Source organism: Rattus norvegicus, chromosome 7 (genome assembly GCF_021556685.1).
Source record: "Rattus norvegicus strain SHRSP/BbbUtx chromosome 7, alternate assembly SHRSP_T2T, whole genome shotgun sequence".
Taxonomy (NCBI): Eukaryota; Metazoa; Chordata; class Mammalia; order Rodentia; family Muridae; genus Rattus; species Rattus norvegicus.
The window spans coordinates 104,246,452-104,272,895 of NC_141540.1; the positions used below are offsets into that span (position 1 = coordinate 104,246,452).

Genomic DNA, 26,444 nt, shown 5'->3' on the forward strand with positions numbered 1-26,444 from the left:
GTACTGGTGTTTCTTTAAACTTTGCTATAGTACTTAGCGATTTATGGCTTGTTAAGCCATTTCCCAAATTGGCCAAGCATTATCTTTAATAGAAGAGGCATAATTACCTAAAAGCCTTACAATATTTCTGTTCGCTCACCAGAAAGCTTAGCCAGTTAGTTCTTGCAGGAAAGGAACACAGAATGTTAAGGCACTTGCTATAGCCTAGCAATCTTAAATCATCACAGTGGTCACAATTACTACACAGAGCCAAGCTCCTTGAATTTACAAGGTCTTCCCATCAAGAGGAGTCAGACCAGGATGGCTTTTTATTTTTGATAATTTTTAAGCCTCTTATTTCATTTTAAATTACGTATATGGGAAGTCTGTATATGTGAGATTTATTGTCCTTAGAATCCAGACATGGCCAAATGTCCTTGCAGCTGGAGTTACAGTTGTGTGTCACCTAATGTGGTTCTTAAGAATCAGTTAAGGTCCTCCATAAGAACTGTATGTGTTCTTACCAGCAGTACTATCTTTTGAGGTCCAAGGTAGCTTTCCTTGCTATTGTAGGAGTAACTACTGATGTGTGGTCTCTTAAATGATCTTCACTCAAACACAAGAAGTAATACTCTCCCTGGCCTTTGATGACAACCTCACATTTCTTAGAATTTTCAGTTTTTTAAATGATGCCAGTCTCCGCATCCAAATTTGAGAAGACCCAAGATATTTTTAATAGAGGGTTTTGTTATTAAGCTATGATGACATCAACAAAGGATATGATTGAATTGAAAAGAATGTCTAATACAAATCATGTGGAGATGGCCCATTGTACCACAAGAGGTCTCATATAGGAAGGTAGATGAAGATGCAGAACTGTGGACAAAGGCTCTTCTGATGCTTCTGCAGTGAGAAACAGAAGAAGCAACACAAGCAGATGTGGCAAGTTTGAATAGCTACAGAAGACACCAGAGCAAACAGACTGTCCTTAGTTGACTAGGATTCCAGGCCCTTAGCTGATTCAGAAAGGGAGAGAAAGGTATGGAATATAGAAAGCATATTAAAAAAGGTAGGTCCAAGTATATGACCAGGAGTGCTCCTGAAGGACATGCTTACAGAAGGCCTTTAAACATTGACTAGACTTATGACAGGCCATGTCTCTGCATGGTGCAAAAGGTTCAGAATATATATAGAAAAAAAATTATAGCTTTCTTCGGATGTGGCACCTGATAGGCTGCCCATGTTTCTGTAGATGTCTCTGCACCCAGACACTTACTGGCAGCACTAAGAGGACTCATAGGGTTTTAAAAAGAGTGCAAGAACTTGACATGGAAATGTAGTAGGAGGGTGTGGGAAGAGTTGGAGGGGAGAAAGTAGCGGATAGATTTTGATCAAAATACATTATATTTATGAATGAAGTTGTCAATCAAAGAATTTTTAAAAGACAAATGAGAGAAAATTAAAAAGTCTCTGTACAAAAGGAAGAATTACCCATTTATATGTATGTATGTATGTATATGCATACATGCACATATATATTATGTACATCAGAGTGTCCATTTGCATTGATTTCACAGAATATCATGAGGCCACAGCATTTCCAATGACACAATATTCATCTCTAGAACTCTAGGCTCTCACAGGGATTGTTACATATGTTATGGAAAGGTTGCGATCCCCTTATCCACTTTCATTAGCTTGGCCTATCTCCAAGGATTTGAGTTGAGGCACACAAATGGTGCTTTTACAGACTTTTCTCCTTCTTTGCGAAGTCACTAATTCTGGGTGCAGTGACAGAGGTCATGATTTCACCCTCTCATTCTGAATGCCTCTGCTATGGTTCCACTGTAGTCACTACAGACAAAGCCCAATGAGTCACCAGGAGCAGGAGGTCCCTCCACTTTATATGGGACTCAGAGTTGTCCATAGCTGAGCTTTTTTTTCCCCTGAGCTGAGCTTATTTAACTAGTCTCTTCCCTCTTCCTTTCACAAAATGTATTTAGTTATTAACATCCATATGTTAGCACTAACTCAAGAACCTTTCAGTTGAGAGACAAATATAAACTTTGCCTGTTGTCAAAGTTGCTCAAACATTTAAAAAATAGTTCTCTCATCTTCTTAAGGAAAATAATGATTAAAAAAACCTCTCATTGCAAAGAAGTAGATAAAGTTACGATTGTTTGCAGAAAACATGAATACCTAAATTACTTGGCAACTCACCCAATATTTAATATTCATAGCTATTCATTATCTTCATTAAAGTGATCATGGATAGTGGTATTTTATAACATAAAGGGCATGAACATCTACACAGAGGAATAGTGAATCAGAACACTGATTCTCCCTCTCATTGTGTATACACATTAACAATATTAGCTAATAATTTTATTTCAGAAAAAAGGTGTAACCTCTTTCAAAGCTTTCAGAAGCTGGCAAGCAATGTGGGCTTCCTGTGACTTACTCTTTTGTGTTTTCATCAGGAATTTGTAACTATAGGGTTGTCCAGTGATTAACTAGTTATCTTGAATACCTGAGAACAGCACCATCATTCAAGGGCTAGGAAGTAAAAGGAAGCTTCACCTTCATACCATTATGTTTTGACAGATCTTGAACGAAGGCCACGGGTTGCTTTTTGTACAAGATGTCTGGGATGCCTCTGTTCAGTCTCTAAGATTTGAGGTTTTACCTGTCTTGGCTGCTACCTAAGACCAATGTTCAAGATCCATCAGAGTTGGGATCTTCCTGTGTAACTGTGTTTCTAAACACCTGCCAGTATGTTCATTTGACTGGAGGGATGTGCGGCCTATAATGAGGTTCTCTGGAAGTGTGTCAAGTGTGCTAAAGGACAAAAGGTCCAGCAAAGAAGGACAGACTGCAAGGTCACAGCTAGTTCTCTTGGTGGAAGGGGACGACTTCCAGCTTGGTCTAAATGTGCTCCTTCATTTTTCTATGCAGAAGAGCTGAGAAATGTTTGTGAACCAATACAGAGTCCAAAAACATGAGAGAAAAGAGTGATTAAAAATAAATCTAAAATCACATCTGTGTTTGAATATTGGTTTACCCCTTCCAGTTGTGGTAGCATCTTCTCACTCAGGGGTCATAAACCAGGGAATATTATTGGTCCTGCTTTCACTTTCATTGACTGCGATCAACTGTATCAACGTTACAGTCCATACCTGAGTTTCATTTGGCAGTGAATTATTGTTGGTCAAATGTGGCACTTAAAAATAATATGGAATATCAATAAATATAGACATGTAAAGGAATATCTATTAAATATCAGATACCTAACTACTTATCCAATTCAGAAACACCATTCCTGTAAATTTAGCCTAGAGATACAACAAAAGACTTCTTCATACATATGCATGCTTTGAGTGCTAGAGCGACTGAGGGGTGGAAAAACCAGGATTTTTATTCAGTTTTTCTTCGATTATAACATTGTTCAGAGTATCAAAACCTATAAATGAAACAAATATCCATCAACAGGGGATGCTTGCAAAAAGTGTGGTATGAGTAGATACATATTGTAGTTACCTGGGATACATTTTTTAACAATGTCTCCAGGCCAATTCCCATCCAGCTACAAGTCTGTTTCTTTATTGCTTTTCAACCTGAATACTAAACAGAGCTGTATCTCTTCCTCTCTCCATTTCTATGAACGTCTGCTTGTATCTCTGCCATTTTCCCTGGGGCTGCCCTTGTGCAGGACATTGGTGTTGCACCTGTTGTGCAGCTCTGAGAACTCACCCAGGATAATCTCCAGACTCCACACAGTTGATACTTCCTAACGACACTGTCTTCACTGGGATTGACTTCTTATAGGAAGTTATGTGTCCTTGCTACTGCCCGGCTGCTGTCATTCAGCTTCAGCTTCCAGTGTCTTCCTATTGGGTTCATATTAGAGAAGAATGTATTGCTTGGTACTTGGTGTTTCTTGGCCTGAATAAACTATAGCAGTTGAGAGCATCTGTGAACAGTTTGATAGACTGCACACTGCATAGTAAGAAGAATCTGTGATAACAATAAAGCAGTCCTTCGTGTGAACTCCACAAAATGAACAGACGCACCTTCCATATCTATTAAAGCTCACTTTATCCCCAGCCCATGAAAGATTCCAGGCATGGGTACCTGATCTGCTGACAAAATTTACTGTGTGGTCATCAGTATAACATAACATGGTTTAATCCTCATATCCATGTGATGTAGAGACTGCCATTGCTATTACACAAATAAGATGCTACAGTTTTGGACATGTCAAATTCAAAGTGCTTCCCAGGGATCATACAATGATTATATGCCCAAGCCTTAAATGTCTTATTTTAGATTATTAACTTCTAGGAAGCAGGTACTATTTCTGTCTTCTTTACTACAAAAAAACAATATTTACACCAATTTTTAAGATATGGATCCCAATATTTTCTAGTGAAGCAATAATGATTAAATGATTGCTAATTAAATATGTTAAAGGAATGACTTCAACTATCAAATTATTTTCATTGTCCCATTTGAAACCTTTGATAGCTACAGATCTTAGAATTTAATACACTGGAGAGCTCATCAAATCTTAACTCATTCTTGGGCAAAATACAATATATAATCTTTTTAAAAAATCATCTATGATCCACTCCAATAGTTATATCCAGACCAGTCTATTGAGAATTAAAATTTTTTAGGGGGAATTTATTTAGAAATGGATGTTCTGTCTCATATGTGAAACTCAGCCAATAATGCATGGGTGTAAACAAAAGTGCATGTGGATACAGTGTAGCAGGCAGGAAAGACAGTAGTATGAAAGGCCACTATAAAGGGAGAAAGGACTGCAAGCAGGTAATATGCACGAGCTTTAGAGAGGATAGCAAGGTGTTTTCCTGTCCTTAATTCTGTTATGCACTTTTTGTTCGGTCTTGGGTGATAGATAGGTGCATAAATGATATTCAGCCCTGAGAGTGTAAAATTTAATGTGAAACTTCACAGCTTCTCCTTCAAGTGCCTGTTCTAGCTGTGTAGATGTTTATTAAGTTGTACAGACTTTCAATCTGGCAAATTCTAGTGTATGATGCTTTTATCTTCCTGTAAGTATTTTTATAATGTAGTTTATAAAGATAAAAGAAAGAGGGATGTGTTTAAAATAATTATTTTATAATGGAGAACTTTACTGAAGAAAGCTCCGTACCTCACCCTGATAGAATGAGGTTTCCTAAGCAGTCGCATGATACCTGCCTTCCTATCTCCTCATGTCTTAATTTGAACAGCTTTTGTGAACTGGTTTTGTTACTCTCAATATTTTTTTACTTTGATTTTCTAAGACTAACCCTCTGGTATTATATTTATTTATTTATTTATTTATTTATTTATTTATTGGGGGGGCTGAGTAATTTTGGAGGGTTCGGAGGAGAAAGGAGATTCTTTTTGATTGCCAAGGGATTGATTTATGCTCTAGATAGCAAATCCCCCTCTATTTTAAATAGAGACGCACACCCAGAGGAAATTAATACTTTCATTTTTTCACACATCTGTCTGTAACCATTCTATGATCCTCATTTTCTGTGTGGTGTAAGGTAGAGCATTAGATTCATTCTCCATGCCAACACGAACAACTGTAGCTCATTCCGTCTACTACGCAAACTGCCCCCTTTCCTTTAATCGGCTGCACCAATGTATTCATGTATTTAGCTCTCTTGTGTTAATGAGTCTGTCTCAGAGCTACTTATTATTTTCCATTAGACAATTTGCCTAGTGTTAGACCAATAAAGCACTACTTTTATTACCATGGTCTTCGTATTTATCTTGGTTTCTGGAAGAAGTAAGCCATCTCTCTTTGTTATTGTTTTAGGTTACTTTAGATAGCTTTAGTCAGTTTAAATTTTAGCATCATTTTATCAAGTATTAAAAACCTATATATTTAGAAGGTTTTATTAGGCTTGGTTCAGATTTGTAGTAGTCTGGAGAGAAATGATGTGTTTTAAAGGTTATCACTGGGAGATAAGAAGTGTAACTCACTACTGCTTTCCTAGGAGACAGACACAGGATAGGACTAAGACTATAAAAAAACAAATTAAAACAAAACTTGGTGCTAAATCTTTAAATATTTTAGAATCTTACTTAAAATTATAGTTTGTGCATTTACTCACACTATATTATATGGCTGCTGAGATTTTATGATTTATTCAATTTTAACTTAAAAATTTTTAATTAAAAATCATTTACCTTTTTAGCATGATTCCTGGACATGTCAATATTCTCCCATGTTTTGGGTGCTTCATTTGGAGTGTTTATGTTTCAAAATATAATGGTGGGTTACGGTATTGTTGTTGATGTTGGATTTTCCTTAACCTGGTATTTTGTCTTGTGTTTCTCTTACTACTTCCAATTATAATATTACCTTTAAAGTTTACACAGTCCCTTCAAATCCTCACTTCTTTTTATTTTTGTATGTCTTGACTTATAAACTTATTGGTGATAAGTGTTAGTGTTGTTGTAAAAATTAATTTCTATTGGGGTTTCAAACCCACCTTTGACCATTCGGGTCCTAGATAATAATCGGAAAACTTCTATCTCTATAGTGACCCTTTAAAGCACTAAAGCTACCGAGATATCTACCTCGAAGCTATGGTGTCTATTTCCCTGCCAAGAGCTACAGGTTAAAGCTTCTCACGTCCCATGTGGGCAGCTACTGACTCCAAATGGCCAGCCCTCATCGCCATCTTTTCATGACTCACCTACCCCATGGCCTCTTCTCCTCTCCCCACCTTCTCCCTCTTCTGCTTGTGGTCTTCCTCCAACCCTAAGCCCAGGAACCTGAAGTCCTACCTGCTTCTCTTTTGCCCACCTACAGGCTGTCAGCATCTTTATTCAACTAACAGTTTTAAATTAAGGGGCAAGGTAACACAGGATCATTAAATGGACAGGATTCTCTTGTCCCTGAGGCAACCAGGTCAGTACTTTGCATTGCAAAAGATAGCAGCAGACCAAACAGCCACAGGTTAGGTTCCTGCATGGGTCTTAAAAAAGAAAGAAAAAAGGGGAAGAAAAAAAAAGAGAGAAAGAAAAGAAAGATTTTCTATTGAAGCTTTCCACTCTGTGTACTGTGGCTTGTCACCTTATGTATGGCCCAACAAACTTATGTTGCTCTTTTGTTTGTTTCATTTGGTGGACTAAAGCTTACATTGAATCAAAGGGTGTTTTTCTTTAGTTTCCATAGATTTAGCTATTCCATCCTGAGTTTCACTAGATTTTTCTCATCCCCATGCTTAGTTATAGAATATTAGATTTAGTTTTATTTTGCTAGTATCTTCTCTCAGTTTATGAAAGTGTGCTTAGAAATGACAAGAGAAAAGAAATAGACAGCTAAGACCACATATAGAAAACTGTTCACGTAAAGAGACTACTAACTTATAATTATTAATTTATCATTCTAGTAACAATCACTCCAGATAGATAGATAGATAGATAGATAGATAGATAGACAGACAGACAGACAGACAGACAGACAGACAGACAGACAGACAGATAGATAGATAGATAGATAGTATGGTACTCAGAGTGACAGTAGATAGCATAAGAAGGCTTACTCCAATGTCCATAGACCAGAAAGCAGAGAGATGGACAAAAAGACATGGAAATTAGTGGTAAAGCTCCAAGCCTTCTCAATCAGCAGCCTAATTTCTCTAGTTAGACCCTACTTTCAATATTTCTGGAACCTTCCAATGCAGCACAGTCAACTGGATACCAAGTGCTCAATTGTATGAAACCAGGGAGGAAATTTTAAGTTCAATCTGGAGGTTTCCAATTCTCTGTCAACACAAATAAAGTACAGAGAATGTGATGGTCTTAATATGAGTGCCCCCATAGGCTTATAATTTTGGATGGATATATATATATATATATATATCCATCCTAAAGATATATGCACAGCTTTTTTTTCTTTCTTTCTTTTTTTTTTATTAACTTGAGTATATCTTATTTACATTTCGAGTGTTATTCCCTTTCCCGGTTTCTGGGCAAACATCCCCTATCCCTACCCCTCCCCTTCTTTATGGGTGTTCCCCTCCCCATCCTCCCCCCATTGCCGCCCCTCCTCCCAACAATCACGTTCACTAGGGGTTCAGTCTTAGCAGGACCCAGGGCTTCCCCTTCCACTGGTGATCTTACTAGGATATTCAATGCTACCTATGAGGTCAGAGTCCAGGATCAGTCCATGTATAGTCTTTAGGTAGTGGCTTAGTTCCTGGAAGCTCTGGTTGCTTGGCATTGTTGTTCATATGGGGTCTCGAGCCCCTTCAAGCTCTTCCAGTTCTTTCTCTGATTCCTTCAACTGGGGTCCTGTTCTCAGTTCAGTGGTTTGCTGCTGGCATTCGCCTCTGTATTTGCTGTATTCTGGCTGTGTCTCTCAGGAGAGATCTACATCCGGCTCCTGTCTGCCTGCACTTCTTTGCTTCATCCATCTTGTCTAATTGGGTGGCTGTATATGTATGGGCCACATGTGGGGCAGGCTCTGAATGGGTGTTCCTTCTGCCTCTGTTCTAAACTTTGCCTCTCTATTCCCTGCCAAGGGTATTCTTGTTCCCCTTTTAAAGAAGGAGTGAAGCATTCACATTTTGATCATCCGTCTTGAGTTTCATGTGTTCTAGGCATCTAGGGTAATTCAAGCATTTGGGCTAATAGCCACTTATCAATGAGTGCATACCATGTGTGTTTTTCTGTGATTGGGTTACCTCACTCAGGATGATATTTTCCAGTTCCAACCATTTGCCTATGAATTTCATAAAGGCATTGTTTTTGAAAGCTGAGTAATATTCCATTGTGTAGATGTACCATATTTTCTGTATCTATTCCTCTTTTGAAGGGCATCTGGGTTCTTTCCAGCTTCTGGCTATTATAAATAAGGCTTCTATGAACATAGTGGAGCACGTGTCTTTTTTATATGTTGGGGCATCTTATGGGTATATGCCCAAGAGAGGTATAGCTGGATCCTCAGGCAGTTCAATGTCCAATTTTCTGAGGAACCTCCAGACTGATTTTCAGAATGGTTGTACCAGTCTTCAATCCCACCAACAATGAAGGAGTGTTCCTCTTTCTCCACATCCTTGCCAGCATTTGCAGTCCCCTGAGTTTTTGATCTTAGCCATTCTCACTGGTGTGAGGTGAAATCTCAGGGTTGTTTTGATTTATATGCACAGCTTCTTAAGCAATCAACTTACAGTTACTTAGTCACTGTCTTAGTTAGGGGTTTTATTACTGTGAACAGATAGCATAACCATCACAGCTCTTACTAAGAGAAGTATTTAATTGAAGTTTGCTTACAGGTTCAGAGATCTAGTTTGTTACCATCATGGTAGGAAGCTTGTCAGCATGCAGGAGAGCATGTTGCTAGAAATGTTGCTGAGATCTCTACATCTGGATTATCAGGCAGCAGGAAGTGAGAGACACTGGACCTGGCTTTAATTTCTGAACCTCAAAGCCCATTCTCATCAGCACACTTCCTGCAACAAGGCCACACATACTCCAGCGAGTCTCTACCTCCTGATCTCTGTTCAGTAGTACCGCTCCATAATAACCAAACATCCAAAAATATGAGCCTATGGGGGTGCCACTCATATTAAGGCCACCACATTCTCTATATCTTATTTGTGTTGACAGAGAATTAGAAACCTCCAGGCTGAACATAAAATTTCCTTCCTGGTTTCATACAATTGAGTACTTGGTATTCAGTTGACTGTACTGCATTGGAAGTTTCTAGAAATATTGAAAGTGGAGTCTAATTAGAAAAATTAGGCTGCTGATTGAGAAAACCTTGAGCTTTACCACCAAGTTCCATGTCTCCTTGTCCATCTCTCCGCTTTCTGGTCTGTGAACATTGGAGTAAGCATTTTTATGTTATCTATTGTCACTCTGAGTACCAAGACTTCCTTGTACCTTCGAACAGTGATCCATGATAAGTCATCTCTTCCTTAGTTGCTTCTCATCAGGAATTTGCTCATAGCAAAAGTAACATACTATGTATCTATCATTGGGAGAGTCAACTGGTGAATGTGTAATTGAGGGGCAATGTAGGAAGCAGTAGAGATCTGCCTCCAACCTAGGCAATGCTTGAACTGGAACTTTGTAACTACTGGAGCTTTTAAGGGAAAGCAGGAGGCTTTTTTTTATTAAACAGAGGTTGATTTCAGTTACTGGAGCAGTAGCATTTAATTACCTACCCTTCAGGACTGCTTCATAGTAGGCAGATGTGCACCTATTCTTAGAGCAGCATGAATACAGCTTGCAGAAGAAAGTCTGACCAAAGGAAACTCATCCTTCAAGTAGTTAGTATCCGTGCTTTGATCAACAGCTGCCCCTCCTGATCATGAAAATATAGACTGAGACAGTGGCCGTGCTTTCATCCCTTACCTCCTTCTTGCTAGTCCTTTCTCTAGCTGAAGGAATTTCCAGAAAATTTGAAGGACTCATGTCTTATTATCTCACTCACATTTCTATGCATCTAAGAGGTGAATATTAAAAAGGAGAAAATTAAGAACCAACTGAACGTAAGGGAGAAATGGAAACTCACCATCCCTGCATAGGAGTAAGCAGAAACTCAGGAAAACACTGGGAACACCTGGAGTTTATTCTTCAAGGTCTTTAGCACAAAGAGAAGTTTCCAACAATGAAAGCAAATTGAAACATCTCAGCAACCAGAAAGCACTGGTAAGAGGAAAACCCGACTCATCTGAAAACACTATTTTGTCTCTAGAGATATTAAAGTCTTAATAAGGGCAAAAAGGATAGAGAATGGTGAGTATCCGCCATCAAGCAGAGTCACGTACACTACAGAAGACTAAGAAAAATAAGAGAAAAGAAGCATAGAAGATGTTTGACAAAATTATACTTGAACACACCCAAAATTTGATAAGAAAAAAAAAATAAGTTCACTATCAAGCTTCAAGTTCAACAAATTCCACAGAGGATGAACTGAGAGACCCATACTGAGATATGCAAGTAAGCTGTCAAGAGCCAAATTGAGATCTTAGAACCCATGATGGCAGGGATTCATCATATAGAAGGGATAGGTCACTGGCTGAGAAAAGAATCCAGTCATATCTTTGCATAAACATCAGATTAAAGCATCATCAATCAATAGAGAGGTCCCTTGTCTACTGAGGACTGCTCTCCCTTCATGGCTGCAGCCATGTTGTTGAGTATTCTAGAGAAAGCTAACACTGTGTCCTTAAATGACAGCTCTCAGGGTTCTACCTACAAACATTGCAACAACAGCATGTTAACAATTAATTCTTAACATATAATTTTAGGATTTATTCATATCAGGGCAGCTTCCATGGAAATTTATTTGCACTTGGAAGACAGGTTTCTTTGTTTTATGTGTATGCCTGCATATATGTGTGTGAACACGTATGTGCTTGGTGCCAGTGAAGACCAGAAGAAGGCATCAGATTCCCTGTGACCGGAGTTTTAGGTGGTTATGGGTGCTGGAACAGAAGGAGGAGGGCCCAGGTCCTTGGAAACAGAAACTTCATTTATTTTGTCATGTAAAGAGTTTACACACATATTTTTGTGGTCTATAATCAAGCCTTGCCATCTACCCTCATATGAACTACACCAACTTACAACTATACATTGCCATTTAATACCTCCGTGTCTTAGGTATTTTCATTATGAACTGTATTATGTGGTACAAATCCAAGTGTTATGATTAGTATTAAACAAATGTGTCTTCTATAAAAATTTAACTACCAAAAGAATATTTTAAATTATTGAAATGAATACCATTAGGATCATCTTTATCCACTTTAGGAAAATACATCCATCCCATTAGGTAGGATGTTATCCTATTTTTTCCACCTATATTTTATTTCTTGAATTGATACATAGTGGTATGAGTAATTAGCTCTGTGTCAAAAACCATGAAGGAGAGAGAGAGAGAGAGAGAGAGAGAGAGAGACAGAGACAGAGAGAGAGAGACAGAGAGAGAGACAGAGAGAGAGACAGAGAGAGACAGACAGACAGACAGACAGACAGAGAGACAGAGAGACAGAGAGACAGACAGAGAGACAGAGAGACAGAGAAGACAAACTTGTTATTGATTCCATGGTAGTAATAGTGACTGTCAGGGTAATTAAGGATAATTGATATTGTTTGTGAAAATATGTCAGAGCTGGGGAGATTTTATTATTACTTTAGGTAATATCTGACTTTTTGAAAAGTACTGGTTTCTATTTTGTTTACTATGGCTACTTTGGGGAAACCATTAAAACTCTGTGATTCTCGGCTTTGTATACCATTAACCAGTTACAGAAATCCCCATTGTAAGAGCAGGACTATACAAGAGTTTACTATCTAAACTGAAGCATTTTGGAGAGTGAAGAGGGTACTTGTAACAATCACACCAGAACACCAGAAGACAATTAAATCGCAATGGGAAAACCTAGACTCAAGGGTAGCCCCAACAACCCAGATGGCCAATTTTAAAATCTTTCATTGTGATAATGGAGGAGGGTTGATGGAGGGTTGAGGACTGGAATTCTATTCCAACTTAAAAAACGGACATTTTAACAGTCCATTAGTATGTCTAGAATTGTGTTTTGGCTTGTTTATAGTTTAAAAGTTTGGATGTCTTGACAAATCTTAGTCTCTCAGTACTCACTCTCTACTCTAAGGGATACCTGAATACATTATGATTAGTGAACTCAGTGAATTCAGTATCTGTATTTGGAGTAAGCCCCGAATATTCCAGGAAAGAACAAATGACTAACTTGGTTAAAGAAAAGTGAATAAAGAAGAGTGATACACAGACAGTTCTTGGAGGCCACTTCTCTCCTCTATTCAGAAAGCAATAACACAAGGAAAGAAATCCATTTATAGCATCCCTGCATGAGTCCACAGCTGATTATGGCTGACAGAAGCTTTCTGTCCTTGGAAAGTCCCTTCACATTCTGCTAGCCTCCATCTCTTTAAGTATATGATGGAGAGGATAACAGTACCTGTATCCAGGAACTGTGAGTCTGTGAGTTCCCTAGGCTAGTACAGGTAGAATGAGACTGTCAGCTAGTATTAAAGCAAGTGCTGTGCTACCCAAAAACTTTGCTTGTTCCGATTTTATTATCTCAGTATGAATGACGGTGTTAGCCAAGAAATACAGAGGACATAGATTGGGGTTGGTTTTGAGATAGTGTTTCCTGGGTGTGTGCCCCACCCCTGGGCCATTTGAGGATAGAGATAATAAATTGTTAATGTTTTACAATATGAATGAATATTCAAAGATATGGCAGCTTATTGGAAAGTTGTCCTAATTCAGACCATCATTTCTAATGACTCCAGTAATTTTGATATGTTAACTCTATATTACATACATGGGGCTCAAGTTTGCCTTAGGAATATCTTGGGTCTTTTGAAAGTTGAATTTAAGTGATAAGAAACTCCAAGCTTACTCACTTAAAATAGTAAAAATATTAAAAGCAAGGGCATCAGTGGAGTGATAATAAACATAAATCACCTACTCTGCCAAGAGTTTAAAAGATCTGACCTTATTTAATTGTCATGGCAATCATAAAAGTTCAGAGAGTTCAGGTAGCATGATTAAGGCTTAGATGTTTGGGGGTGTGGGTCTAGAATCAAGCTCAACCCAATCTGCACTTCTGTCTGTGTTATGCTGCCTCCTCATGGTAAGAGTTTGTTCTAGGACAACAGCAGATACTTTAGACTGAACCATCCCAGTCTCCTCCTTTGGCCTTTGACCTATAAGTCCTGCAAGAATAGCCTGAACAGCACCTCTGCCTCTGGCAACAGCTCTATCTTGCATTGCTGTGGATGTGCAATGCAGAGGAAGCCAGATGAGCCAAGCCGGAAAAAAAAAAGGATCTTCCTCAGGTCAGTGAACTGATATAGGTGACATTAATCTGGAACTGCGAACGTTATACTTGTGACCTGATATGAGCAGCAAATGACCTGTTAAACAGCTCTAACCTATTTCCAGAGCATGACTTTCCATCCGGGGAATCTGTCCCTTGCTCAGCAGTGGCAGGAACGGTGCCCTGAATTCCAACACAAGCCTGAACTCATGCCTAGTTAAGCTCCGCTAAGTATTTACCTCGGAAGATCTTAACTGGATCTAGAAAATTCATGGAAAGCCATCATAGGAGAAGATCTGGTACTCCGTATTTCACTCCGTCTTCTATTTCAAGGTGACTGACAAGCACATTTCAGAGCTCAAATTTCAGGGTAGGTGGAACATTAAAACTGACTTAGGGAAGCCTCATGAAGAAGCCAAAGGCATGGAAAGATGGTTGCTAAGGGTACCAGTAGAAGGTTTGCTTTTCCAATTCAAAAGTTTATAAAGTATTGGCTATTAGTTTTCTTTGGTAAGCAGCACAGAGTGATGCTGAAAGGCATTATCACGTGGTCATGTGGACTCAGTGCTAGAACCTGTTTGTTGGTGACCTAACCCTCATTCATAATGCTTTCCCTTGACCATTTAGAAAAAAAGATGTTCACATGATGCTTTCATTCAAAGAAACACAAGCAGACTTGTTTTTTAATGGGTGTATAGAAAGAGTTACACTATAGCAAAAGAAAGGTTTGCTTTTAGCTCCTTTCTTTCAACATATTCAAACCTGGTTTCCATTGTTTACTGAAACATAGGTGTGACCTCAGTCACCCAGATATCCTGGAACAATGATTAAATACATTAATATGAAAAAAATGCCTTAAAAATTGGCACAAGCTTAGCTCTAAAGAAATGCGAAATATTTGGATTTTAAATAATCTTCATTAATGAGTTCTTTTTTTCATTATCATGAACATATTTCATTATCATGGACAATAAGACTTAAATAATAAAGTATAAAACCACAGGAAAGAAGGAAATGTCTTGAGTCTGTTACTCACTGGCCTGGACTACTTAACTTTGGACATCTTTGCATGTTTAGTAACATTGCATATTTTCATGTTAAGATCGATCAACTTGATATTATGCTTCCTTGTCAAAACAGTTTCAACTCTAGATTAGGCACTGTCCGACTTTAGCTCTTGTTTCTTTTGTTATTTAGTCTGAAATAGTAGCTAATGCTGACACTCATAACATCTTAGTCAATGGTCAACCAATTTCTGCCTGAACATTTCAGTCACTGGGAAACTCACCAGCCCAAAGGCAGCCTCCCTGTCTAGAGCAGACCTGACATCAGAGGATACTTACTCATTATGCTGTGTTAATGTAGTTCATGCAGTTCATGTAGTCCACATAGTCCATGTAGTTCTATATCTCAAAAGAATTGTCTCACTATTAAGCCTATTGATTCTTTTGTTCATAGCAGACTTCAAACAATTGGTTTGAGGGCTCAATACGTCAGTATCTTGATGTTTGGATACAATCCAAACATCTGTTCATTGCCTTTCCTTAGTTTCTGCATCCCACTATCATTCCCAAAGCCTGACCTTGTCTCTGACATTACAGACATGCGAAGGTAACTTCCTTCTGAACTCTATACTCTATGACCAGGAGTCATTCCCAAAACATTTTCTGTACTTACTCTTAAAATGAGTTCTTCATACTTGCATTCATACCTAATTGAATGTCTTATTTAATACTGAGGTATAAATAGTTGATAATAGTTTTTACCCCGGTGAAAAGTTTTAAAAAAAACTAATCCTTTTAACACTGAGAAATAACATTATAGGTAAACACGTGACACTCTGGAGTCTCAATTCAAGTTGGCCCACCTGTCTACCACACAGTTGGCATATAATTGAAGGGAGTAATGTAAATATTGAAAGAAGAATCCATGGTTGAGGTATGAATTTAGCCTTGAAAATTTTTCTAATTATGATTTTAAGGGCAGCATTCTATTTGATTAATGTTCTTAGTAGGAAGTTGGTTCTCATACAGATGTGCTGAATGAAAGAGCTCTAGAATATATACAGTTTTAGTGGCATCCAGTAACTGGTTGATACTAGGCTATAGCACTCGGAGAGAATTAGTTCATCCATCTAAAGTGGACTTAACAAGAAAAATGGGCAGAATACTGTTTGAGCAAGATAGTGAATATAGAAATTGACACTCCCATAGAACTAGCTTAATGACATTAGTCTGAATTTTTCTGGCAAGTTTTTCTTTTCCTCCAAGGCTAACAGCTTTAACTTTCTTCAGTGCTAGTGTCTGGAAACATGTTCATAGGAGTAACATTATACAGATGAAATAGCTTCCATTCATAAATGTGTGTAACAAAAAATTAATGAAAAAAAGGCCATGAATTTGAAAGATAGCAAGAAGGAAGTATATGGAAAAGGTTGGAGGGAGGAAAGGAAAAGGGGGAATGAAGTCATTATATTATAATTATAATCTCCAAAAATTAAAGAAACAGTTTTAAACATCTTATTTTCACTATCCATTCCTGATGTAATACTAAACTGTGAGTTGGGAAAGAGAGAGATAGGGTATGAGGGAATGGGAAAGGGTTTTCAAAATTCTTTGAGGAAATGTAGGCACTATTTAGAGGACTTACTATGATTTTCTCCCTCTTTAATAACACCCTATTACCTTATTTGAACTCCTCTGATACCATAAGAGACAAGGAGGTCATTCTTGGGGGACAACTCTCACAAACACAACAGTATGTGTTATTAGCTGCCAGAAGTCCTGGGCACAGGCTGCAATGAGGCTTGCTTTAGTAACACTGTGTTCTCCATGGAAATCAACAGAACTGGAAGGGAAGAGTGGGTCCCTGAAGTAGGCACATGGAGCTGAGACAGCAGGCACGGATCTGGCATCAGGGGATGCCTAAGAGGCATACACCCCAGCTGAGACATCAATCACACCAACTTAGTACACTGGTGAAAGGGGCAGTCTTTTAAGGCACTGTACTTCTGGTTCCATATCTGAGAGAAGTAATAGAGGAACATAAACAAAATACATTAGGGCTTTGCGTTTGGAACAGTCTATTCCATATCCACTAATAGATAATCATACAGTTTTGAATAATGTTTTAAATATTTTTAACTTCAATTATCTACATATTATATGGAGATAATAAGTGCTTTCTTTTAAAGCTTTAGAAGATATTAATGATGAAAACTTAAATGTCCTTAAACAGTGACAATCATGATAGTAATTGTTCCATAAATACACAAGTACTGTTTTTCGTCCATTGAACACTTAACATGGGTTCTATCCTGTGCCGAGAACCAAGCTAAGGTCAGGAAACTGCTGACTCAAGCGTATAGCATTCTTTGACAATAGTGTGATGACAAGATGATAACTCAGACAGGTCTGAGCAAGGCATTGTCCCACATACTCCACAGACTTTCACAGGGCTGCTATGGGAGCCCAAGAAGAACATTGAACCTATGCAGGACCCAAGAGACTTTTTGAAGCAAACAAGCATTGATCAATTATCAGCTTCAGTGGAGTGGTGGGGAGTTAGATGATGAAGACTCCAGGCAAATAGTAGATGACTAGTAGGCAGTAAGAGAAACTGAGTGTACGACCCAGCTGGACAGTTTTCAGTGGGAGAAGCCGAGTAGGAGAGCTATACTTAGATGGAATAAAATGCAGAAGGTACAGAATTAGTCCAAATGTGCACATTCAGAAGCGTGGAGCTTGGTTGCCATTCTTTCTCCATTTTGTTTGTTTTTGTTTTGTTTTTGTATGGTCTGAGAACTTGATGATCTGATACCTGTCTCATGTGGGAAGGGAAACGTGGATTCTTCTCAGCTCTGGTATCCTCTAATGCACTGGCAATATCTTTTCCTTGGTCACCTCTACAGGCCCCAGACAGATAAAGAAGGTTTGTAATCCAAAGTTGTAAAGACAGGGAGGTTTGTGTTGGACTTTGCTTCTTTTTATCCCCAATACCACAGACTCAACTGCTAGAGAGCCAGCTGCTTCTGCCTTGTTCCAGGCACCAATTGTCTGAGGGCTTTTCCTCTCATATCTCCAGAGACTGGGGATGCCAAAGCGAGGCTTCCCAAATACAGAGACAGTATTATCACCCTCTGTCCATTCTGGCTGGTAGTAAATACCACTTCCTTCTGCAACATGTTTCTGAGTTAAGATTTTGTTTTAAGCCCTCCACAACTTCACAAAATATATCATTGAAATAATGTTAAAGACACCAAACAAGTAATTGTTGAGGCTATTTGGCCAAATCACAAACAAAAATAATGAATCACAGCTCAGATCATCAAAATAGTAGTTCTGTTTCTGTCAGTGAGTAATAATCTGGCCTTGTACACACTCAATAACCTTCACTGACCTCTGCTCCCTAGGATGGGAGCTAGAGAAATTCTGAGCCTGCGTTTCGCTGTATGTTCTCTAATTTCATCTTCTAATTTTAGAGGCATTGAGGGCTCTTTTTATACCTTTGTTGTGTCAATTGACTAATTGCCTGGGATATCGGGGACAATCACTGCTATTATATGACTTAAGAAAATGACACCAGAGTAGCCATCATTATTTTATATTAAAAAATGGAAGAATCTGAATATAGAATGAGCTAGTATCATGGATCTAGCTGCTTACTTCTCTCTCTCTCTCTCTCTCTCTCTCTCTCTCTCTCTCTCTCTCTCATCTGTGCTTCTCTTTCCAGTTTGAGTCAATCAAGAAGATGAAATAGCCTATTCTAAAATTAGCTAGTGGAGTCCTTTCATCTTGTATTCTTTTGAAATGGGAATTTAAACCCAAGCCTCAAGGAATTGAAAATCTAGTTTTTCTTCCACAGACTTGTGGGATGTCTGGACTTATGCCCTTACCAGAGCAGCACCAGAGTTTCTCAAGTGGGATGCCATTTTTATCTCAAACCAATGAGAGAGGTCACTGTAAATGTATTGGCCATGATTCTGTACTTCAAACCATGTCACGTTTTTTATTTTTTTCTTCTGGGGTTTCATGTATCAGCCTCTCACATCCTGGGCATCCAGGGAGCTTTGTGTAGAATTCCCTGTGGGCTTGTGCTGGATGAACATGAAGTACCAGACTGACAACGCTGCTCATTCCTCAGCCAGGGAATGTGGGACACTAATGTGCACTTACCAAGCTAAATGCTGAGGCAGTTAGTTCTCTTGTCACCACAGAAGAGCCAATAATCAGGACAGCAGAAAGGAAGCCAGCCCTTGGGATGTGCAACATATCCACCCCATAGCTGCACTTACTGTGTTTGTAGTTTTCAGAGCCTTTCGTGTGCAGCTATAGTGCGTTAGGGACCTGCTGGTCCAGTTCAGAGTGGACTACTTAAAAATGATCAGAGTAGTGCAAAATTGTCCTCCGGGAAGGAGGCCTTCCTATATAAATACTTCCTGTAAATTCAGCAGTCCTGCTTGACAGGCCGTGCTGATCATGGAGGAGTGAGCTATTTCAATTCAAAGGTCCTAAAGAGCCCTGTGGATCTCAGCATCACCCTTGAGTTAGCATATGCAGAGCATTTGATCTTTAATCATTGAAATCAGAATGATTTGTATTCAAACAAGTACTATTAGTGAATGAATTCAGAGACAGTACCAGTTCTCCCAAAGCACACAGGTTGTGCTTAGCACGTATTCACTAACTATAAATATCAACCTTATAAATGTTAAAATATTAAAAAACTTATATTCATGTAAGGATGAAATTCAAGGTTAGACAGAGGCATGTTTGAATGCTGTTTCTACAAACTACAACTCTCCTTTACTTTAGAGACTTTATTTTTAATTTTTATATTATATGATTCTGTTGTGATAATGTACTTACAGGAAAGCTTTCTTTGAATTTTAGAAATGTTTAATAGAAAGTAACTGGGTTGGGGATTTAGCTCAGTGGTAGAGCGCTTGCCTAGCAAGCACAAGGCCCTGGGTTCGGTCTCCAGCTCCGAAAAAAAGAAAAAAGAAAAAAAAGTAGAAAGTACAAACACGGTGCCTACCAAATGTCAGATATTTCATATATAGGCTCACTGTGATGACCACTCAACTTTTTCTTTGGATACCTGTGAAGTTGACTTGGGTCATCCAGGAGCCTAGATGTTCAATAAGACCATGTTATTAAGTTCGTTACCCACAATGAGCTCCATAAAACACTGCAACTGCACATGCTCTCATGCTCTGTAAGATGATGCTATTATAGCTCATTAACCCAGAGAGCTCCATAAAGCATTGTATATACAAAGTATGCTTTTCCCAGGATGTCATCACAAGAGGCTAAAGTCCACCAGCCATGCCTTCTGCTTGGTCCTTGCATGTTCCTTTCCTTGATCTCTCATCTCTCTATTGGGTCTGCTAATGTCTATGGGATGATGCTCCTTGACTGTTGTATAAGCTCACTGAGACTACACTTTATGAACTGACCAGAACAGAACTGCTCTGACCCTGATAACTGAGTATATTTGTACCACTGGAAGCACCTTCAAGTCCCAATTCCCAGGACATCCCCGGTTAGATATCCTCGTCCTTCATGTTGAGATGCAGAATAAATAGCAAAAGACCTAGTTGTTAATATGTACACCTACCCAGACTTGGCTTCCTAGGGGTTGTTTTAAATTATGTGGGAGGAGTGGGTAAAGATGAACACATTTATGTTATGTAACTTTTTTTCCCAAGGGGATTAGCTGTACTGGGAACATGCAGCTGTTTTTTTCCACAAGTCTCTTCAGAGCAAGCCACAGACAATGGTAAAGAACAGAAAGGCTTAAGAAGCAACTCTGCATTTCTTTTTTCCTGGATAAAAATTGATTTGTAAACTCTAGAACTGAGCAGAGAGTGTATTCAACTGAAAGTGAGGACTATCACAGTGATACATCTTCTTCTCCTTGTATCAGACCAAGTGCTCTGCTCCCATGGTCCTCTGTGTGCTTACTGTGTATTGTAGGTCCCTTCCACTCTGTCTTCCACCAAAGATTTCTGAGTGTTTTGTTTGCTTCTTTCCCTCTTCACAGATTTGCATGTACCAATATTCTATAAAGTTGTAGAGCCTGTTACCCTTTCAGAACCACATGTCAAACACTGTGTTTATAGTTTTGAACTCATTTTTTTTGTTGAATGATATCCTCCTATAGATTATTGAAGTCAGAGATCTTTTGGGAAGTCAGCTTCCTTTTGGAAGCTTCACCTAAATTTTCTTTTGGGGAAAACATAGCCCACTCTTACTTCTTGTATCTCGAGATTAACCAATCCTATCTCTCAGAATGGAAACACTATCCATCCCATCCTACCAGGTCATTCCAACTTTCTGGTCACCAAGATCATCCTAGGATTAGGCAAGGTCCCAAGTCTATAGAGTGAAAGTCAAACATGAGACTTCATGACAATTAAATAAATAGGTCAAAATTTATTATTTCCCATCGGGGATGGTAGGAACCCATTTATCACTGACACAGGAAGGCTTGGCTGAAAACAAAGATAACAACCAAGAGCTGAATGCGGATGGATTTCTAAATCTGAGGGTTTGGAGATAATCATTGCTGGAAAGCAATGCCTCTCAGGCAGTGAATAAAAGAGTGAGCATTTATGATCTAAATAATGGATGAACTGGTAGTATGAAAGTTTGTGTATTGTCATATACATAAATTTAATATAATAAAGGACAACAAAACAAAATTTGGACATAGAAAGTTGATTTGGAGTAGATTCTTCTCTTCAGAGGTAAGATCTCCATAATGATTTGGGAAATGAGCAAGGACATTATGAGAATGAAAATAAGAAGAACAGTGCATAAAGAAATGTAAGCTCAAGGCTCGGTGCAGGCTGATGAATAGGGTGATTAAGGATAGGTGGATGGAGTAGAGAAATCAAGGACCAGAATAGTAGGAAAGGAGCTTGGAGAATCACTAGGGCTTGAGCAGTTTACAAAGCCAACATTTGCAGGAAGAATATAAAATTGATTCTAAGAGTGCTACAAGGCTCTTAGTGTAATATGCTAAACATCACCTTTTCATGGATTGCTATGACTGTCCAATACACGTGCAGATTACAGCAGAGTCAGAATGGGTGCTGCAAGCCAACTAGGTGATCACAGTGGTCCAGGAGACATGGTGGAGTGTGAATGCGATCGTGTTGTGAAAGCTGGTAAAAGATAGGTGAGTTCTGGGTTTCAATTGCAGATAGGAGAAACAAGAGGTTTTAATTGATTACATCAAGAATATGATAGGAATAGAGAACTTGAAGATGGCATTAGTTCATGAGCTCCTGTAAACGGAATTGCCCTGAACTAAGATTGAGAACACCAAAAAAGAAGCATATTACTTCTTTCCATATCTTATTTGTTGTCTCTTCAGCATTTACAACTGCCAACCACTTCTTTAAGTAATCTCTTTTACAACTTGTACCTACCATATTGTGTTATTATATGTGATTTTTCTAGACATGTTTGCTCCTGATTTAGATTTTCCTAGTTTCTAGCAGTCTTGAGTCTTATCTTTATCTAAAGCATGGCTATCAGAATTCTTTTGACAGCTACATATTTTTGCCTTCAATCCATTGTAGCTCAGACATCTACTCCCAGAAATCCATGACACACATGACAGACCCCTTTTCTGATTCAACTCATATAAATATGCTCTTTTTTTCATTTAACATTGTGTGTGTGTGCGCGTGTGTGCGTGAACGCGCTATGTTTAGGTACAGGTGACTGTAAGAGCGAGGAACCAGATGACAACCAACTGTGTTGTTGGAGAGTCTACCTGTTACTTTTGTATGTTTGAGACAAGGTCTCTCACTGGCATGAAGTCAATAGGACAGGCTTGCTGGTTAACAAGTCTCAGGGATCCACCTTGTTTGTATCTGCCTGGAACCAGGATTATAGCCACGAGCCACTATGCCTTGCTCATTGATGTAGGTTCTTGGGATTGGACTCAGTTACCAGAGAGAAATACCTTCCTAGTCCAAATTCTATACCTTTGTATAAAAGGCTAAATGTCCACTCTATTGCCCTGTTACATGCCTTAAATCACCCTAAGGCTCTGATTTATATTTTTTGGTTTTTTTTTTCAATTACCAACTCCCTCCTTTGAGCAGTGTAAAAACCATGCTCATTTCAATTCTTTGATATATTTGAGACCTCATTTGGATTTTTGTTTTCTGTTGATCTGCAATCCCATCTCCAGTGTCCCCTCCCATATCCCCTCCAGTGTTGTTAGAATGACACTTTTAAGAAACAGAACTGAGCATGTCATTTTCATTCTCAAGATTATTGGATGACTTTGCAGCTCCCTGGATGAAGTCTGAACTCCAGCTTCTGTGTGATCTGTCATTGATTATTACAAGAATTTCTGTCCCACTCTCATTTGGTGTTAAAGGGACTGACATCCATCACTTGTATTTGAAATATTTTTTCTTCCTAGGAATTTGCCTTTTTGTCAGTTGGCTAAAACTCAAGTGATGATTTCCTACCTCACACCTGAACAAATGTTGGGGTTGTATATTTAAATTGTATTAACATAATGTCACAACACACATGTTCTTGTGGCAATGAAAGATGTGGTCTCAACCTTGCTTTGTTGACAATCAAATTCCCTTGGTGGCATCTGTTTTTTCTCTCAGAAGGCATCACCACATGAATGGAGCTACAAGAGATGGCAAATTCCAGTACGTTTCAGGAAGGTAAGGGTGATGTCATAAGGATTTTTCTAAAAATTATGGTTTATTTATTCGATCATCTACTATAAAACCAGGTTACTACTGTTCACTATAGTTATTAATCAGTCCAAACTTCTGGAATAATTTTTCTATCCATGCTTAGTAACAAGTAAGAGATGACAACATTATAAATCATCAGTAAGAATAGCTCAGTATCAGCTTTTCTCATTTACAGTCCACATGACTGCTAATGCCTGAAAAGAAGGCACAATTAAGATCACAGTACTTGGTCAAACAGGACATAAATGCAAGTATTTATAATAAATAATCTATTTTATCTCTGCTAATAATTGCCCACCAATACGCAAGATGTTAATTTTATCTTCTTGTGGGAGCTACTCTGATTAAATAGAAGATTTTCCTTTTCTTCCAAGGAGCTGAGTCAATGTTTCATGTGCAGTTACACATACAGGTAAGTCTTTGAAGAAGACTTAAACATTGTTCATTCTCTCTCTCTCTCTCTCTCTCTCTCTCTCTCTCTCTCTCTCTCTGTGTGTGTGTGTGTGTGTGTGTGTGTGTGTGTGTGTGTGTGTGTGTGCGCACGGTGCTTGTGCGCAGTGATAAAGGGCAATGCTACTTTAAGCAATATTTTAAAAGGATAAAATCAGATACATTAAGTTTCCTTAACACTCTGCAAGTCTAATGAAACTTAAATTCCATTTTATTTCAGCACTCAGTAAGGAAAGCCTGAGGCCAAACCTACCCTCCTAAATACTGTTTATCTCCCTGAACAGAGGTCATGATATGGCACTATTTTAAATGGATATTACAGGATGAATGGCAGCGTTTGTGACTGAGGAATTACAATGGCCTTTTGCAGATGCCAAATGTCACCGTGTCCTCTAGGCTGTGCCTAACATCTGTGGGAGAAAGTGAGCATGTCATTTGAGGGAGTGGAGCCAGATCAAGCCCCTGCTCTGTCAAATGCCATGCCTGATGAACGACCTCGCCTCATGGTCTCAGGAAGGCAAGAGGAGAACGTCTGAGTGCAATCTGACCTTTAAACAAAAAGAGAAGGGAATGGGAAACAGACAACAAACGCTGAAATAGTCAAGTATAAAATATTAAGGAAGTTCTAAAAGGCAAACGGTGCTATCCAAAGAACAGAGACCTTGGTGCCAGTGTGGCCCAGGGTTCACACCAGCAATATTACTATTCATGGGCCTCTTTCAACAAATCCCTCTCTCAGTTGATTCTTCCATCCATAAAGGCATATATTTACCTATTCTTCAATAGTGTCTGAGTAAATACTGCTAATTAATGTAGTTCCTACCAGAAACTACAACAAGGCTTTGAACGGTAAATAGAAAAGATAGTACAGACAAATAAGACACGACTAGAGAGAACTAATACTGGATATACGATATGTGACATTTCACATTAAGGCTACTTAATATATTGATACCTCTATAGAACATAGTTTCCAATACTATACAAGGTGTTTCTAGTTCAGGGATGTGTTTTTCATCATCATCATGCTGCCAGATAATGTCAGAACATACACCCATAAAGTTTTATCAAAATAACTGCCAAACATGATGATTCCAATAGACAAGCCAAAGCAAAACCTAGGTAAAGAACTAAGGGAACTCAGGAACGCTGACAGTGGGAAGAGTACTTTTCCCTAGGGAAACACAGGCTAAGTGATCATTCAATACCAAATGGCGGCCCAGAAATAACATTACACATACAAGTGTACAGGTGTATACAACATATATACAACATACAGGTAGCATGACACATATTATTAAGATGGTTACATTTATGCATTTAGGAATATAGAGAGGCTATAAATTTGAAAGAAAAGAAGGACTTGGAGGGAGGGAAGGGAAGGGGAAAATGATGTGATTTTATTATTATCTCAACAGAACATTAAAGTAATACTACCAGCCTCTTGCCTGGTACTTGTTTCTTGACAATAGCTCTGTTACGGCATTGTTCTGTGCTGATTGGTCCACAGTTCTGTCTTCCTGATAAGATTCTTCTCCTCTAAGATATCTTGTGACTCCATCCTCTGAATTCTGTTCTCGGGACACTGTGGGTTGAATTATCTACTCACCATACAAACCCATTCAAATCCTATACCCAATACCTGAGAGTATACCCTTAGTTAGAAACTGTCATTGGAGGTTTAATCAAGTTAAAGTGGTGGCATACACATTGAAGATGGGCCGTAGTGTAATAACCAGAGTACTTATACAATGAGAAAAAGTAACGGAGACTCACAGAGACAGGAGCATTTGACAACAATGAATACAAGGATTGGAGGTATGACTCTGCAAAGCAAGGATTACCTGCAACTGGCCTCTCCCAGGGACATTAAGAAAAGAATCTTCTAGAACCCTCAGAGACCACTTGACTCTGACAGTTTCTTGATTTCAGACTTCTATCCTCCTGAGCACTGAGTAAACATTTTTTATTTTATGTCATTCAATTATGATATGAGTTTTATGTTGATCTCAGGAGACTAAAACAATGATTTATCTCATGTGAGCTGCATGTATCTCATACATTTCTTCCTTGTTTTCCTAAGATACATCTGGAATTCCATGCCAGACAGTCAGTGCTCAGGAACTTTCCAGTGTAGCAAACACTGTTGTGTGAGGTGTGAGGTAGGTGTGTAGGTGTGTGTGTGTGTGTGTGTGTGTGTGTGTGTGTGTGTGTGTGTGTGTGTGTTGGTTCATAAGTCTTATATTTTATGGGTGTGGGGCTAGCAATTTAAAAGAACCTAGCATCCATACAGCACTTACAGAATTTACTGATAGTATATTTATAGGAACATTCTGCGGCTGGAAATGCCAGTGTTATTCTACAAGAAACTGATACCGAGGGAAGACGAGCAAGATGCCTCCTGACCCGTTATCAGTTTATCTCTA

At 38.7% G+C, this 26,444-nt stretch overlaps 1 non-coding gene across 2 annotated transcripts in view; it reads left to right on the forward strand.

The window, feature by feature from the left end:
* Rgs22l (regulator of G-protein signalling 22 like) overlaps positions 1-26,444 on the forward strand; it is a 139,148-nt gene that overhangs the window by 91,984 nt on the left and 20,720 nt on the right. For both annotated transcript variants that reach the window (XR_015625629.1, XR_015625630.1), the window contains 2 exons: positions 23,473-23,532; positions 23,943-23,980. This is a non-coding gene — a transcript (regulator of G-protein signalling 22 like). The remainder of the gene's footprint in view (positions 1-23,472; positions 23,533-23,942; positions 23,981-26,444) is intronic.